General features: G+C 38.8%; 1 protein-coding gene across 1 annotated transcript in view; it reads right to left on the reverse strand.

Annotated features, from left to right (window-relative positions):
* RORA (RAR-related orphan receptor A) overlaps positions 1–13763 on the reverse strand; it is a 116785-nt gene extending 103022 nt beyond the window's left edge. The window contains exon 1 of the mRNA XM_009330047.1: positions 13738–13763. The gene's annotated coding sequence lies outside the window, so the exon portion shown is untranslated. The remainder of the gene's footprint in view (positions 1–13737) is intronic.
* Positions 13764–14073: the final 310 nt, after the last annotated feature.

Consider the following 14073-nt stretch of genomic DNA (forward strand, 5'->3'; position numbering starts at 1 on the left):
CTTTAATGGATCAAATAAAAAGTTTGCCCTCACTTAGTTCCTGCTGCCATTCCTTTATACAGAATTTGACCACCTACTTCAGCTGAAGCTTCTGTTTCTCTTCTTACCCAATAGGTGCAAATATACTGAATCAGCACACAACTTTTAGGTAAACAGTAACTACATCCTTTCCCCTTTCTTTTTGCTTCTCCTTTCCTTTTCCTTCTGTGTCTCTAAAGTTCTAAGAATAACAACAATCGTAATAGAAATATAACCTCAAAACTATTTGGAAGCAAATGTGTAGCAAGCACGTAAAACCCATCAAAGGGGCTGTCCATTTAACTGTGTTCGGTGATCGCAAACTGGAAAACAATAGAAGCTAAGAGCAGAAAAGACTAACTTGAGCTAAAACTACTTAAATAGTCAATTAAGAACTTTTTCTGGTTTTATTATCCAGCAATGAACTAACCTAATAAAACGAATGGTTATTTTTGGGTATGTCACTCAGTTTTTTTTTTTTTTTTTTTTTTTTTTTTTTTTTTTTGGCTTTGGGCAAATTATATTTGCACTTTGGTAATTTATCTAGTTAGAAATAGAGCCATTTTCTAATGACAAGTGCCTAGGAGTAAGATTTTGCATGGAGATTAGCAAAGGGACAGGAAAGCTAAGAGGGAGAATGGAATGATACAGGTACCACAAAACTTTTGTAGTGGATATAAAATGGCTATAAAGTGGCTATATTTGGTCTTTAACTCCAATGCAGCCACCTTTCCTTAAATTACTGTATTGTCTGGTTTTGGATTCAATGTTCATTTTATCAAAGGAATAGATCTCACCTAAACAGAAGTTACAGTTTTAAGGGATAGCAACTGGGACTTCAGAAAGCGTCCTGTCTTAACCTTACAGCTGTTACTGGTAAAATGCTTGACGTGAATGGGAATAGAACTGAACCTTTGATGAGTTATTGTAAAAAATATAAGCAGTAAATTAAACAGGAAGCCCTGACAAAGAGGATGATGACTTTGCTGCAAAATCTAAGACTGTTGTGAGACCTTTTTGCTATCTGGCTTAGCTTCCCCTGTGTGTATGATGGGTTCTTGTTTAAGGTTAACATAAACTATCAGTTGCGAGTTGTAGCAGTGTGACTTGCTGAACAACAGACTAGGCACACCCTCAAAGCAATTTCCTCTCTCTCTTTTTTTTTTTTTTTTTGAGGTGTTTACCACCGACTTCAAAAGCCAGTTCACAACAGCGGTGGTGTTCTTGCAGTTTTCTGGAAATTCAAATTAGGCTTTATTTAATCTCTATGCAACAGGGGTAGGGAAACCTCTGGTTTCAGAAAGCCAGTATATGACCAAAGTCATTTAGTGATTTCCTTTTAGATATAGTCATCAGTTGATAACCATCCTTCCCACCAATGTTTGTCTGAAGAACTGTTTCCTTATCTTTGTTACTGTTACCTAACTGATATGTAGGTGTGATACTTGCTGGCTGCAAAGACAACTTTTACAGATAAGGCAAGTTTCCTGTTTAAACTCTTAACATTTCTTTCACTCTGACCTGTTTTTCCTTTTCCCTCCCTATATTGCCAGCTTACACCAGAGTTATGGTCCTTGAAGTAAAAGTGGAAGTAAAGGGGTCATCCAAAAAGATGATTTTACAGATGATGCTGTTTGGGGACATAAGGGTACTAAAGGCTGGCTGAAAATAATTTTCCTGTTAAACAGAGCCTTTGATATTTCAAAAAATATTTCACTGAAATAGTCTCAGGGTTTTTCTGCAGTTTTCAGGAGGAAGGTAAGAAAACCCCTTCTTAACTCAGAACAAGGTGAGTAATCCTTCACATGGGATGGTGGTGACGTGACTTTAAGAGCTGGCCTAGAAGGCAGTTCAGGTACTTCAACCTTAAATTCCCACGTCCTGTTAATATAACTTCACCGTCTCCCTGTCAGCTGTTCTGAGTGTAGATTCTAGTATGAAATCCCATCCTTGATGAAGCGGTAATGTATATTCTTCTGGAATATTTAATCTTCGACAAGCAAGCAATGTTGTCAGCAAAAAATCCCCAGCCATTTCTAACAGGGAACCTTAGAAAAGAGACACAGAGAACCTTGACTCGGGAACAAATAATTTGCGAACTTGGCAATATTCTTTGTGAAACTAATACCTGGCAACCCCAGTTTGCCAAGAAAATTTCCCTTACTGCATGTTAATTTGCTGCTTTTCACTGACGTTGGATGGGAAGCTGTACGATAGTCACTCCAGGTAGGAACCTATCACTTGTTTTGCAAATAGACTGCTTTCTCCACTCCGTGGTTAAATCTGCAGTTAGACTACGGGTCCAGCCTGGTAAGTGGTATTGTATTCTGGTAAGTGCAAAACTGAGAAGGCTTACGTGTAGCTACTTATTTTCTTGACTCAAGGTATTGAGTTCCCGGTCTTGAAATCACAAAGCTGAGCATATGAATGTGATTGACATTTTACTATATGTTCTGGATAAGCAAGAAAAGACCATCTACATATCTATTTCTAATGTTTTGTGGGTGGGTATAGGTTGTCCAGTAAATCATATGTGTTCTGTTGTGTCAGGTTTGGCTTGCATATACAAAATGACTTAATGGCACTGGCATAGTAAGCCTCCATGATGCTTCTCTCCAAATCAAACTTGATAGTGCTCTTTTTGACAACGAAAAGGTCTATTTGGCAGTTATAAATTGAATGAGTAAGCGTTAGTTGGACACGGACCCCTCCCGCTGGTGGGATTTGGGCAATTGTTGAGAGACTTTATATCCACTTTATATCCCACCCCTCGTGCAAATTACAAACACAAATGCAGATGGCATTTATGTACTCTGAAACTCGAACCAAAGTATCTGTTCACTACCTTTCGATCCATATAAAACCCAAGAATCACCTGTACTCCTACTTAACTATAACTCATATCTGGCAAGATTTCTGAAAAGCTGTCTGTACTGTTCTCCCTGCCTGCTCCCTCCCCACCCCCCCAATTAACCAATATACCTCAAAACTATTCAACTGTTATGAAGAAAGAAAAAGAAAGTTGAATTTTAAGAAGTCTGTATCCCAAATTCCATCAGGATTCTATTCAATTTTGGGCTAATCTGTTTCTGTTCCTACTTTTCAACCACAAATGTTAGTTCTTCAGACTGACCCACACTGCCCTCTGAGGCTTTTCATCTTTTTTAGGTGAGCATTAATTACTATACTTCATCATGTTAGGAGACTTAGGGAGAAAAGCTCTGACCAGCAAAACTGCTTTTAAAATAAGAACTTTACAAATATCATAATCATTTGGTCATAAGATTAAGAATAAGATATTCCGTATGAGTTACTGAATACCTGATCTGCCATAAGGGGCTGCCTTACATGTTGTCTGCATGAAACTGTGCTCCCGGCTGGGGTCAACATTTAAATAATTCCAGGCTGATGTTCTCAGAGAAAGGCTGCAAAAACTTCCAGTATTTTTACAGTCCTAATAAGGTTAGCCATCAACATACATTAAACAGCCCTTTTCAGTTTCAATAGTTGTTTCAGAATGGTGACTGCACAAGTCTAGCAATGCACTGTCAAATAAATGAGTCTATTAGGAATGATGGAATCAGTCCCTGGTTTCAAAATTCAGATAATAAAATGTGCTTTTTTTGGTTCAGATACCAACCTTGGAGAAGTCCATATGACAGAGCTTGCTTTAGAAACATTAGAATTCAGCCTTACTACAACAAAAATGCAATATTGTGTTATAAGAAACAATGTCATGAAGTGAAAAGAATGTGAGCAGAAAGCTCTACAGACAGATTCTTCTTGATGTGTAAAAAAAGGTAGCAATGATACGTCCATGGGAATAAACCATCTACTTCGGGAAAACACCTTGACTTTTGATCTTTGAACAATGGGCAACCAGGCCTAAAGATCATATTTTAATCCTAATTTTAATCCTAATCTAATCCAAACATTTTGCTGTATTTGGTAGCAATCCATTCACAGAGACAAAGACTTACCTTTCTATGAAGACTGAGGTGATTTTAAGGAACTGTTCAAATAAAACTGACACAGTCTTCCACAAGTCTTGTTTAGTAAGTACAATTATCTCTTAGGAAACTATTGCAAAGGATGTAGTCAAAAGACTTCCTGGGTATTGGTATTTCTCTGTATGTATAGTTAGAGCTGCCTAGACTCAGACTATTCAGAGCCAAAATATGCAACCCACATATTAAAGAAGAAAGTCGCGAGCAGTAACACTTCCTATTTGTTTTCACATTGTTTGCATTGAGGAATGTCCAGAATGCAAAAGCAGATTTGGAGAAGTCTCGTCTGTCAGTTTTCTGGTGCTCAAGCCACTCAAAAACTGCAAAAAAAAAAAATTTAATTTCATGACTTTGCCAAGAGTAACTTCTACTGCTCTCAGAGGTGGATTAAAGTCTTTGTGGAGAGTATCACATACTTTGGAGCTTACATTCAGCCCATAACACAGTTCTCTTCTGTAACCAATAACCATATCAAAATTGTGGATGGCTCTTCTTATCAGGCTGGAAACATTAACTTCATATAACAGCTGTGAGTTCTAAAGACAGGAGACTTTAAAAACAACAACAAAAGAATAGAATATGTTTTAAGGGCTGATCAAAGCATGTTTCAGCTGATAGGAATCCTTAAAGCAACTGCAATAGGATTCAGATCAGTCCTACGCTTTCTCTGTTAGACTGCTTTGCACAAGGCACAAGGGGTGTTCATGACTTAATTCAGTATTTCTAACATCAGACAAATGGCCTTAGGAGTTAACAGGTAGAAAAGAGAAGGATACAAAAGGTGTAAGAACAACTTTCTAGGGAATTATAAGGCAAGATTTGGCTATAAGAGAACACTGCAGACATTCCCAATGTATTTACTGCCTACGTCCACAAACAGTTTAAATTTATTTTTGAGTCACATCCATAATCTCTTAATATCCATCAACCACACTGACAGAATTTAGGTGTCTAATGTCAGAAACCTCCTAATGCTCTCCCAACACTTCATCATTCCTTAAAACATGGGCCTCCAAATCAGTTTTTAAACATGAAAGAGAATGTCTCTGGCCATCTTGTATGCTTCCACAGGACAGACCAGAAAAAGAAATGAAGTGTGAGCAGAATTGGAATTTATTGATTTGTAATCTCTATTAATATGTATTAGAGGCATGGAACCCCTACATAAAGACCTGCAAAGTTTAAGACAGCTTCCTTTCTTCTGCCTTGTCTAATTGAGTTTGCTAGGTAGCCGTAATTTAGAAGTATCTGAACTATAATACAGCATACACACACACACACACATTTTAATACTGGATGATTAACATTTTGCAAATGCTTATCAGTCTTCATTTGCCAAAATTAATTTTCATCTGTTTGTAGTTTTTTACCTTGCAACTTTGCTATAAAGGCACAGAAAAACCTGTCTTAAGGTATTTACCAGAAAACTCACAGTAAAATAAGTCCAGAATTCATGGTTACAGCCAAAAATCCCACGTAGATAGAAGCTGCTCCATATACTCAGAACAGAACCAGAGAAGAGACCTGACATTAGCTTCAAGTGCAGCTAATAGACAGAGCTCCCCCTGGGACTTCCAGGGCAGTGCATTTAATTGCCTGTTCTATCAGCCTTAGAGAAAACGAAATGTTCCTTCCAACTGTGCCAAAGAGTTGGGGCCCAGGCAGAAGCCAGGCTTTTAAGTAGCTAATGGAAGATTAGAGGCACCAGATTTGTCTCACCTTTGACCAGTTATTCTGTGAGGGCACAAAACATGCATTAATAAGAAGTTCTCCCAACGCTTTACCCACAGCTGCTTCCACATGGGTAAAGGGCCAGTCTCTCTCACAAATATCAGAACTTTGACAGAGAAAATGTTTCACTGCTATAGACCTACCACGAAGAACCGGAGCATCCTCAGATTTCCACCTATATCCATGTCATGAAAGTCACACATTCACACACAGCACTGTCACTCTGCATACTCTTTCTCCCAAGCCAGCCAGAAACATTTTCTGATTTTAAAAATATTCCCTCCTCTCCTCATTATTGGACAATGTCTTCACCTTTGCCACTGTACTCAATAACTTGGCCACCACAACAAGAAGGTAACACTCATTCTCTCTCAGGCAACAAACAAGTCACTGACATAGTGTTTTGTGTGGCAGGGAATAAAACTGATCCATTGATGATGCTGGCACCCAAACCAAACTTTTTACAGGGATGGCTTCAAAGTGGAATTAAAGGTACAATTTCTAGCTGCTGATGAAGAGGCTTTCTTTGGCTCACAGGAAAAAAGGAAAAAAAAAAAATCAAGTGTAGCAGTAGTTCAGTAAAAGTTTTGAACAAGAGAAAAGCCCTAGATAGTTGTCTTCAGATTCTTCACCAGGGCAAACAGTGCTTCAAGGACAAGTAGGAAAGTAGCTGCTATTTGAGGCAACTTCATTATAAAATCATTTTTAATAAGCAATCTGAACAAAGAGAGGGAGTGCTCTTGCAGAGAAGCCCCCAAGGGATCTTAAGGCTGCCCAGTAAAGTTATTAGGAGGTTACACACAGGGGACCAAACAGCTATTTTATTGGCCTCAGGGGACAGGGTTTAGTTTTCACCTGTTCTCTTTAGGCCTTAGTGCTAACAGCAGATCCTGTTAACCATCAGTTTTCTGCAGGCTCCTATTCTGTGAGGGAAAAGTATCATTTACTTACTTTAGCCGGCACACAAAACACACGAGGTGAAGTAGACAGTACAATGCACAGTAGATGTACTAAGTAATTCTAAATCAGGTAAGAAAAAAATAAAGTCACAGTTATTTTCCCTTTAATGCAATTAAGCAAAACAACTAACAAACTTCAAGAAATCTTTAGCAGTGGCTATAAATATAATGTGGAAAGTAAAATCAGAGAAAAAGAGAAATCCAGGTCTTGGGTTCAATTAAGCTGCAAACCTTAATATGTCTGTAGAACTTTGGTGAACAACAGTTCTAGGATATTTGGACATCTGAGAAGCTGAAGAGCTGTCCTCCTGCCCCAAATCAGCCTCTTAGTTTCTAACAAGCAATGTCCTTTTCTTAGCAACTGCTTAGAGCCAAAGATATGAAGGACATGATTTAGGAATGCATCTGCTGAAGATAGTATCAAGAGCGTGCCTATGCCTAAAGAATAAGACACTCCCTTTTTTGGCTAGTCGTGCTGCAGCAGCAATGAAGATACAGCACTCCAAGCTCCAGTCAAAGACTTAGGGGCTTCTCAGGATAATGGGTATCTATTGAGACACCTGAACTTTGTCACTCCCACTTCTGAGGTCTTGTTACGTATAGTAGGCAGTATACAGTCAAGCTGATCTCCCAATGGTATAATCAAACCTTCCAGCTGCAGGGTAAACTTGAAACATGAATTGACCGCTTAGCCTGAAGGTAAGTCTCACTGAAGTACACAGAGTCAAGATACTTCTCTAGACCAACACCTACTACAAGATGAGTGTAGGAATAGTCCCAGAGCTTGATATGGGTGTGAGGGAAGGGGTTGGGATAGGTGCTTGGTGTGGGATCTCAGATAGCAGAAGGGATGGGTTTACTTCCACCCTTTGCCAACAAAGCTGCCAGCTCTTCATGCAAATGCTTTTATTTAGTGATAAAAATTAAAAGCACACAATCCCCACTTAATTTTCCAGCAAGAGCTCATGTCATTAAAATCAGTGCCTAGCTTTGGAAACATTTCTTATCTGCCAGAAATTAACTGAAAGGATAATTTCAGTATAAGCAAGGAATATTTCATCCAAAATTAAGGAATTCATACAGAGATGCCAACTAATATAACTTTTAAGAAAAATTACTCTAGAACAACTTTTTTGGTAAATCACGAAAAGCAGAGACGTTCCAAGTCTGAAATAAAGGGAAAATATCTCAGAGTTACATAGGAGTCTTAATCTGTAGAGGGTTTTGGTATACGTATTTTCTGTTAAATCTGGATATAACTTGGGTTATGAAAATACAAAATATACAGTGCTGAATGTGATACCCAATACACCTATTTGCATTACAGGCAAACACAGATAATAAAGGATGAACAAAATTAGTCCACGGATCACTAATGGTGGCTTTCTCACTGTTGTACCTACCACAATGCAATCTACAAAGCACAATCACCAGACACCGTTTCTGCCAGTATCACACGATACCAGGCAGTGGCACAGAATAAAGAAGCAAGTGTCAAAACCCGTGGTAGTTCAGGGTGTAGGTAACAACAAGTGGTAACATGCTGAAATGTGACAGTCCACACCAAACCTGTCCGGGTATTGAGAAGGTATAGCTGCCCTGGCCTAATTCTACCTCAGGAAGCAATGCAAAGTATTCTATACGTACACGCTTGAGGTGAAGCTGAGCTTCTCAACAGCTTAACTGATCAGATTGCTGTGAACAGAGAATGAGGTGCACATTCTGAATACCATTTTGCAGCAGCCTTTAATATCTGACTCTTTTGAGTCAGAGACTTAGAAAAGAATAGTGGCAAAGTAGCACAACTAAAAAGTTCCACTACCAGTAAGGGAAATCCTTATCATAAAGGCATGAGAGAACAGACTGGGCTGGTAGGTCTTAATCTTAAGTTTTCCTGAAAAGTGAGCTGGTCCAGGGTGCTGGTTTTGGCTGGGATAGAGCTAATTTTCTTCACAGTCGCTAGTATGGGACTATGTTTTGGATTTACGCTGAACACAGTGTTGATAACACAGGGATGTTTTCATTATTGCTGAGCAGTGCTGACACAGAGTCAAGGCCTTTTCTGCTTCTCACCCCACCCCACCAGCGAGCAGGCTGGGGGGGCACAAGGAGTTGGGGGGGGACACAGCCGGGACAGCTGACCCCAGCTGACCAAAGGGAGATTCCACACCATGTGACGTCATGCTCAGCACATAAAGCTGGGGGAAGAAGGAGGAAGGGGGGGATGTTGGGAGTGATGGCGTTTTTTTTCCCCAGTAACTGTTACAAAATGATGGAGCCCTGCTTTCCTGGAGATGGCTGAACACCTGCCTGCCCATGGGAAGTGGTGAATGAATTCCTTGTTTTGCTTTGCTTGCATGCGCGGCTTTTGCTTTGCCTGTTAAACTGTCTTTATCTCATCCCATGAGTTTTCTCACTTTTACTCTTTCGATTCTCTCCCCCATCCCACTGTGGGGGGAGTAAGCGAGTAGCTGGGTGATGTTTTGTTGCCAGCTGGGGTTAAACCACAACATCTAGGAACTGAGGTACTTGACTACCCGTCACTGGGACTACCCAAAGAAACATACTGTTTCTCTTTAAATGGTGATTATTTAGTCTAAGTGCATGAAGTAGACAGTGGTCAAACAGTTTTGGACTCAGCTCACAAAGGGCCATCATTCACAGTGTTGACAGTGATCTGTAGGTGCACTGGCACTGGAAAAGTTAAACCCAATGAGCAGACCTTAGTTCTAAGTAGCGCCTAGGTTAATCTAGTCCAGGTAAGAGCACCCCCACAGGTCCCTGCCTCTGCACTAACAAGTATATGTCACTTGGAGCTAGGGCTCCTGATTCTTTTCTGCTGCAGAACAACTGACCAGTGGATGGTAGGAGCTCTTGCACGGCTTTCTGGAGACATGGACAGAAAATTGTGTGAAAGGAAGGCTTGCAAAATCCATGCTTTTTTTTCTATCTTAAAAATGTCACGTAAGCAAATATCTGCATAGAGGTCCAGGTGCATCCTCTGCCATTCAGTTATGAACTCCAGCTAGGTAATCAAACTCCTTTGAAGCTTCTGACTGTGGTTCATTGCAATTCAAATAGCGAGAAAAAGAAGGTTCCACTACATTGCGGATTCATTACAATATTAGCCTTCTGGGTGCATCTGCAGGAAACCACCCCGTACTTTGATAGGCAGTCAAGTCAAATTAATTTAAGAAAGTCAGTGCCCAGGATATAAATATGATCTGGAGAAGAACAAGGTGATTTATTTGTGTGATAGTTCTCAGTCACAAGTGGTCTGGTAGAAGCCATCAAACTCACTGCATGAAGTATGGCAAGATTTAGATTTAAGATGCCAGAAACAAAATACTACGCACTTCAGGACTGCACATAAACCCAAGTCAGTAGGTATGAAATGCCAGGTCCTTTCCAGCCCCCTGTTCCCCAGAAATTCAGATCTTTATTATCACTGATACAATGACACCTGTCTGAATTTGCAGAAAGGCTGAAGCTGTGCATCAAAGTTACCGTTCACTTTGAGTACTTTTCTATTCAGAGTGTGAAACATGAGAGAAAGAGGGTTGTATTACAAATATTAGTGCAAATTAAATGATCAGAAAAGAATCTAAGTGTCAGTCATATCTTTCTTAAGTCAAAAAAGAACAGAAACACCAGAAGTCCCACTTTGTAAGGAAGATGAGATAGAACTTGGCCTCTGCCATCTGACTTAGCTAGACTAAAGGTTATGTAAGGTGATGGTTAACCTAACAAATTGCCATGTGAGCCCAAGAGAAAATAGTTCTACAGATAAAAGGACAGAAGGCATGAATTTTTACTTCAAAAGCCTGTTTAATCTACTGAGGGAAAAAACGCATTTTAGGGTGGATGAAATTTATTCCCTTAGTGCTGCTTGGAAGAGTATTACACTCCTTGTTTAAAAACGGCAGGTTTCGTAATGCTCAAACTCAGATAAAGAGAGGATGTGGAGAAGCAGCTAATGAAACAGAATACTTGGATAAAATTGGTTGTATCAAGAAGAGTGAAAATCTATCAGGTTTTATTTAGCTAGTTACATTATGAAAGACCTATATTTCTTCAGCATTATATTGCATATGTACGAATACTGAATTACAATTTGATTCAGAAATGACCTAAGCACCTGTCATCAGCACAGTAGTTCAATTTCAGCTGACAGAACACTTTTGTCACAGACTAATGCCAAGAAGGGTGTAAAATATACCCAAAATCTCAAACAAAACCAGGAAGAACTAAGTAGTGGAGACAGACCACCTCCGATTTCAAAACCTGCACAGTTAAAATGGCTATTAGGATGAAGTTTGAAAAGGATTAATCTGATGTTTCAAATACATAATGTATCAAACTTTCTAGCATTATACTCCACTAATTAAGTCAAAAGGTCATTAGAAATAAGTGCTACAGTCAGTCAACACCCTCATATGCCATACATTGTAAACTCAGAATAAGAAGACTTCATCCATATTTCTAAACACTAGTGCAGACAATGTATATACACTTCACAAACTGTTTGTGAGAAAGTTTTTTGTAATTTCTTTGCAGAAATCCTACTCTATGTAACTTAATATAGATATGTTATATATACTGATACAGAGTGATAGGCAAACTCTAGATAAATTTGATAATCAAAAACTCTCTCCTTGTCATTTGTAGTTGTTAACAACTCAGATTTGAGTTGTAATTTTTGCATTTAGGTGTTTATATAAAATTATTTTTTTTCCAAGCCATTCCAAAACTGTGAATTTTGATGTCTGCTTCCTCTATTCAATAACAAAAAAAAATCTAGGCAATAAGGAAAAAAAAAAAATGCTTATTGTGCGTGATGCCAAAATGCCAAAGATGCACGGTTTACATTAATTCCTGCTCTATGAAAATTTGTCGTAACAGGAATAAATTCTAAAAGAACTTCAACCAAAACTGAATGAAACCTCAATACATATTTGCTAGCAAACGTAGCCTGCATTTTCATCATGCCAATTACAGTATATTGCTCCTTCTATTTTAATCCTTTCTTAATGGGCAAGCTTATCTTCTCATTATTCAGGAAACTTTTTTGTTCATGCTTCAGCAATTGCATGACAACTGATTAACAAATTGGGGAACTACTCTTTGACAGTTCTCTTAGAATAGCACAAACAGAGTTCTCAACATAGAAGACGCTGGGACCCTAATTTCTGTCTTAACTGGATTAAAGGCCATATATGATGAACAGTAGCTAATCATCTAACACAGCTGATGAATACATCTTTTTTTCATCATAGGCCTCGAACATAGCATCCACTGAGATATACATGGTGACAACACTTTAGCAGTCTGGCATGGCTTAAGAGCATATTTCCTACGCTCTTTAGGTTTGTGGTTACTATTTAATCTTCCATACAAAAAGTATTGAATACTGGAATTGGAGATGTGACTCTTCTAGCAGGTCAGTACATGGCACTGCTGTATACAAAATATATAGGGTGATTTCAGCTGATTTCCAGGTGGAGCGTTACAAACCACCATGTACAGTCATTAGCCTCTATACAAGAGAGGCCCAAGACTGAGCTAGCATAAATACCGAATTACTTACCACCTCTAGAGAGGGTGGTCGCTCCAGGCCAGGGTTGAGCTCATGGGCAAGGCTGTGCAAGGAAGCTGTCTGTACAATGCCTGGCCTGCGGATATACAGAGGACTTCAGTCTCCTGTACTGTCAATCTCAGTCAGCATGAGCTCAAATATTCACCAAAAATGTAAGGGTCAAATTCTGCCCTCAGATGCCTATCTGTAGTTCCCATTAAGTTCAATGGAAACCATATACGCATTCAGCCAAAGAGGATCTGACCCTAAGAATGCATTAAGCAGCAAGCCCACCTAAGCAGAGGAGGACCATCACGCTCTACAAGTTTGTGACATTTAACATTTGCTTCAAAACTCATACAAATCAGCTTCTCATTTGAAATTCTTCAATCAAGCAACTGTATTTTGTAACTCTATATGGTGAGAATTCATAATCTCAAGTCAGATTGTTTCATTACATGAATATTTCAAAACCAGGAATGAAATAAGAATGAAATTAATGGAGGACACTTTATGACACCACCTTAACCCTAGAAGCTGTGGTGAACACACTTCAAATGCATAACCCTGTTAAAATGCATATATCTTTGTAAATTTTGTGCAGCCTACCACCTGTTTTGTTAGAAGGCTTTCATGAGTCTAATAGCCTCAGCTTTAGCCTACTCCTGTTTCAGATCCTGGGCAAGTACAATTCCGGCACTACCAGATTTCCAAACCTCCACAGTATCCAAAGAATCTCAATGTATCTCCTTCAGCTACAAATCATAACATTTTCTTGGAATTGTGTTTTTAACTCACTGCAGAGTAGATAAGAGTTGATCCCCAATAATGATGTCTTTGAAGAAGATTCGGAATAAATGTATACATATGTAAATGCACGCATCCACATCCATTTCCAAGGTTGCCATTTATGAGGACTGTTTGTTTATATGGTTGAGAGCAAAACAATAACCTCCTCATTTTCATCAAGAGCTCCTTAGGCACAAGCGCAGAATGATTTACCTTACAGATTAATGCACAGGAAGGGACAGAAGACTTTCAGTTAAATAATTTATTTTTATTTGAATCATACTACATATATAACAGACATATAAAAATATAACCATTCTCCTCACCTGTATTTTCTGGATACGTTACTTATCAGCTAGCTGTAAGGTATACATACCAGAATAAGGAATTCTGCCTTTCTTCACAACTTTCTTTTTCTGCCCTCTGACTTAACACATATGCGAATGCACACACACACATATACACACACGCGCGCTGTATCTTCATTTAGACGACATTTCAGGCAAGGACTGGAACTGCTTTAAAGCGGAAAACCCACCAGAATTTTTAAAATTGAGCCTTCTTAGACCAGACTGACACCTAATAGTCTGAGTGCCACAGCACAGCCTAACATGAATTCCATTTGTAAGAGAAAGCCAAATCGAAAGATATTACTTACATGTATGAGTCTTCTTTGTTACAGAAATACCTGTAGGGAAGAAATGATACCAATGTTAGCAAAGCGACCACTGAGTAAATTCTTTTGACATGTATTTCATCATTAAATTATTTTATTTCAGACATGCAGCGGCCACTATAAAAGAGGAATGAAAATTGCAATGATTTGTACGTTAGAGGTCAGAGGATCTCCCCTCTTTGCATGCAGACTTTAATGGTATATTCTCTCCTTACACCGCATCAAATAAATGTTTCAACACATATTGCTTAAATTTTGTTCTTGGAATGCGTATCTAGATGCTGCTGTTTTAAAACTGAAGCTGATGCAAACAGAAGA

This window comes from Pygoscelis adeliae, unplaced genomic scaffold, assembly GCF_000699105.1.
Source record: "Pygoscelis adeliae isolate BGI_AS28 unplaced genomic scaffold, ASM69910v1 Scaffold298, whole genome shotgun sequence".
NCBI classification, from domain to species: Eukaryota; Metazoa; Chordata; class Aves; order Sphenisciformes; family Spheniscidae; genus Pygoscelis; species Pygoscelis adeliae.